The following is a 4,881-nucleotide window of genomic DNA, read 5'->3' as shown; positions in this document are numbered from 1 at the left end:
TCTTATCTTGCTCTTACTGACGATCCCATCAATTTTATCCACCCATGGTTTCCTTGTTTTTTTCATTCTTGTTTATGTCAGTGGTTCTCAACCTGTGGTCCACGGTTCCCTGGGGGTCCACAATGTCATCAAATGGGGTTTGTGAAGGCTTGAAGAAATATTATGATTTAAATCTTGAGTTGTTTCAGGGTGCGTGGCTGTGGTCCATGGCCATAAAATATAATTAAAGGGGTCTGTGTTGATGAAATGTTTGATAACCTCTGAACTGAAAAAGCTTCTTGGATGAGAAGCAAAATGTCTTTATTGAAAAACAAAGTCCAGTCGCCTTTTGAAAAAGCAACTTTGGGATATCTGGTGAAAAATTAATGACATTAAACTGGTAAATATTTAATATTTGAGAAACAGTAGGGCTTGACTTGAGTATATACTTGCAGTTAGTTTTCTACAAGCCTTCTTTACTTCAACAAGGCCAATGACTCAGTCTCAGTAGTTTCTAAAATTACTGTGCAAGAAATGGTGGAAAATAGATCTTGAATCTCTTTCTCTTTTAACAAATTAACAAATAACTATAGGTGATGAAAGAATCTAGGTTCCATATAATAATCCCAACTCAATTAATAATAGTAGATATAAAATTCTATTTTTTATTATTACTGGCCTGGCACTATGAAATGGATGTATAGGAAGTCAAAAATATAAAGATGCAGTAAGAAATGGGGTGGGGAAACAAAAACAAATTATTCATAAAATTCTTGAAGTCTTTATCTTGTTGTCCTAATGATTTGAAGATTAATTATGTAACTTATATATCCAGTCACAAAAAATAAAATGAACTGAATTCAGTGGCTTTACATTGGCTTAAAAAAAAAAAAAAAGATAGAAATGCATAGAACGGGACAGAACTGACCTCCTAACCTTCATTTAGTTTGAAAGTTCTGTGAACCAGAAAACAAAGAAACAAAATTACAACTGAAAACACTATACTAAGAAGAGGCAAATTATCACATTATAAAATGGAAGCCACTGGTATCCTTTGGAAAGGGTGGGGATACAATATGTGTGGGCAGGGTTGGAAGATTTAAGGCTCAAATTTTGTAGAAGCATAAACACCAATTTCACCTATTCTCTAAAAAGTCGCATGTTAAAAAACATTCCCAGTTTTTTGTTTTAATTTGGTAGGTTGTGTGATAGTACACAAAGATGCTAGTGAATTGGTACAACTGATGTTATTCGAAATTGGCACCAGAAATCTCTGATCTTCTTTTGCCAAAGATGCAGAAAATTATATTTAATTTTATGGTTTTTTGGTTTGTTTGTTTTTGCCTATGAAGGGTCTATAGATTCTAAATCGTAAAATATTATTGGGCAACCTGTTTTTAGCAATTGTGTACATGGTAGAACACTTGGTAATTTTAAAAAATTCAGAGCATGCAATTAAAGTTTAATGACATTTAGTATTTGAAAGGTAACATACAACATTAATTAACACTTGTCATTTGATGGATTATAAGAATTTATATCTGAATAATGTTGTATCTAATATAATAACTGAGATGACAAGAAGTCCAAAAATGAATTTTGTGTTAGAAATATTTCATGTTTGATTTATTTTTAATTTTTTTTATTAAAAAGTTTACGGAAACTGGAAACACTATGAAATAAAAGCTGTAGATCATTCAAAGCAGTTCCACTTCTGGATTTTATGTCTACGGCGTAATAGTAGCCAATCATTTCCTGTAAGTGTTAATTATGTTACAAAGTTATAAAACACATCACATTTGATCAAGTAGTTTTGCTAATTTATTGCATAGTTTTGTATAGTCTTAAATGCCAAGTTAATTAAAAATTATCCTAATTTAGTTTGAGTTCATGAGACCAGAGAAAGTTTAAAGGATTAATATAAGTGACAAAGTTGGATATAGTTTGAGATGTGTTTGTTTTTTAGTTAAGTTCCTATGCAGTCCTGGAATGGTGTTTTATAGTATCTTTCCAGGGACTGATTGTTGCAGTTCAGCTGTATATGAATGGCCATAGGTTTTCCAACACCATTCCATAGATACATGATATATAGAATGCTGGAGGTATGTCAGGGGAACAATAAAAACAAACAATGGAGAAAAACTTTTTATTGTATGTTGAGATCATATACAGTACTTGTAAAATATTAATAATTAGTGCATCAAGAATTCAAAATTTTTGAATAAGCTTCCCAAGAAGAAATCTACTTTTTCTAATTAAAAAAAATCCATAAGGTCTCAAGAATTTTCCATGTCTTCCAATCAATTTTTCCATGTATTTTCCCCCATCTTTTAAATTGGTCACACAAGTTCAGCTCTGTCCCATCCCTCACATACAAAATAGTTAAATTTTAAAAAGGGCAATAACTGAATATAAAAATAAATTTTCTCTATTCAGGAATCTTCAGACATTCAACCTGATACACATATCAAATTTTTATTTTTAGCAGCTGAGCTACTCAAAAATTCCCTGTGACTAGCTTAAAAATTACTGGAAAACTGGATTTTTTTTCCTTTTGATGAATTCCCAAAATTAGTTTTTAAAACCACTTTTCTACAGTGTGTAAAGATCAAATTAATATTCAATTCACTAAAAATGTGTTGATAAGCATTAAGTTCTATGGTTATAATTGAAAAGTCGTGATTGTGAAAATCTCACTTGAACTGTTGAATAGCAAAAATTCCAAAAACTCTGATGAAATTTAAATACTGTTGCACTGTTGCCCAGCCAAGGCAGTAATGTTAAGATTTCATGCATATTGCAGTACAAATCATAAAAATATACTTATGCTATTATAGCACTTTTTAATATCAAGAAGTCGGGAAAAGTAAATCTTAACCAATCAATTTGGTGTTTTAAAAATGAAAACTATCTTAGCCTACTGAGATTGGCAATCAGAATGAAATTTTTCTAATGACTAGCTTAGTAAAATAAGATGTAAACATGCTATTGAAGACATTAATCTTTGATTATTCACATAAGAAAGTGCATATTTATAAGTTATAGGTAGACTACAATCATTTTGTTTTCACCTTATCATACTTTAGTTTTGTTTTTTTAAATATCCAATCATTGTCCAATTTTAAAACATCAGTATGTCAAAATCATTCAAGAACAAAAGGGCCAGAAAACCAAAATGATTTTTTTATTCTTTAATTTGTCTATTATTTATAATTAATTCTGTTCTTAATTGTGTTGTTAATTTATTTTGGTTTATAGTTAATTTATTGAGGGTTTTTTTGCACTTACTTGGGTTTGTATTTTTTATTTTTTAACTTACAATACAATAAATTAAGAAGTAGCTATAATAAGAGGGAAAAAGAGCAAAAAGGAGCAATAATTATGCCCATAGAATGCTACAGCAGAATATGTTGTCTGAATTCCTGCTAATGAATAAGAACAAAGAAGCTGTCAACCTACAAACGATATGCAGAGGAAACCCAAAGAGCTATGACAGTATCTCCTTTCACAGAAAACAGAGAGGTTGTCCAGTCATTTCTAAAGAACTTGGCATATATGTTAAATATGTTACCCACTGAATAAACGATTCCAACCACAATTAGTTTAAAAAAAACTTAGAGTTTCACAGCCAATCAAGGTAAAAAATAATTATTAAAAAAAGCTGAATCCCAATTTCTAAAGAAATTACATAACAACTCAGTCAAAACATTCATATGGCATATAGCTATCTATCAACTTTTTAATCAAATGTAAAAAAATAAAACGCATCAGAACAGAATGAATGGCATTTGAGAGGGGAAAATCTGAAGAATTAGGGTCAGATTTTTGGATGGACACTTTTGTATACTTCTTGAGTAAATCACCATCAAACCAGGATTTATTTAGGTTTGTTTGTTTGTTTGTTTGAACATGATATCCATGCTCAATAATATTTGCCATATTTATTGTTAGTTTTTTTTTGTCAGGAGGGTTGGAGTTTAGTTTGAAGAATATTGTAAGTAGATACAGATTTAGAAAAACTATATACAATTTTGAAACTAGATACTGTTAAGTTGAGACAAAATAAGAGTACTGTAAGTGAAAGTAGACATTTAAATTGAGAACTGCAGTGGAGTTAAATGAAGCAATTAGGCTAAGAACAAAAAGAAATATATTTGGACTAAGAAGGAAAAGATGTCTAGAAAAGCTGACATTAAAACAGATCATCCTGAAGCCAGAGCCAGAGTAAATCCCAATAAGAGCTCTATTTGAGCTTACACAGCAGCAATAAAATGGTAAAGCAACATTTTTTTCTGTGCTTATTGCTTACCAGTTTTATGTCCCCTAACCTTGTTCAGGTGAGCTAGACCCTTTTGGGTAAAAATAAACAAGTCAAAATCCCTACAGTCATCAAGAATAAATAGGCAAATTTGGGAGATAAAAGTTGTGTGCATCTGTTCTGCGTTGGACAGTAATTTGACAGAGGGTGGGCTGCATATTGTGACATATCCTGGGATTTATTTATTTATTTATTTATTTATTGGTCTATGGGATCTGAGTAACAGGATTCCCCATAGTTTCAATTCTACATCTGTCTAGGCATGATTCACATTCTATTGCCTGTTGCAAGTAGCTAGATAGATCTTAATATCTGGGTTTGAGAGATTATTAATGGTTCACTGAAAGAAGCATGTCACCTGCTTTGAAAGTGCTAGTGCATTTGCTTTTGAAGAAGCCTTCCCTGGATACAGACATGTTTCATAACTTTCACTCTTTCCAATTTTTCATTTTTAGGGAACGTTATTGTCAATGTGCTAAGGAACTAGTTACAGGAGATCCTGGAGTAAATACATTATTTGAATTTGATCCTGACAAGCTCAAATTTGACTCAGCCTTCCATCCTTCTGAAGTCAGTAAAATGAG

This window comes from Protobothrops mucrosquamatus, unplaced genomic scaffold, assembly GCF_001527695.2.
Source record: "Protobothrops mucrosquamatus isolate PMUCROS unplaced genomic scaffold, P.Mucros_1.0 scaffold534, whole genome shotgun sequence".
Classification (NCBI taxonomy): domain Eukaryota; kingdom Metazoa; phylum Chordata; class Lepidosauria; order Squamata; family Viperidae; genus Protobothrops; species Protobothrops mucrosquamatus.
Note: the sequence above shows the minus strand (reverse complement) of the source record.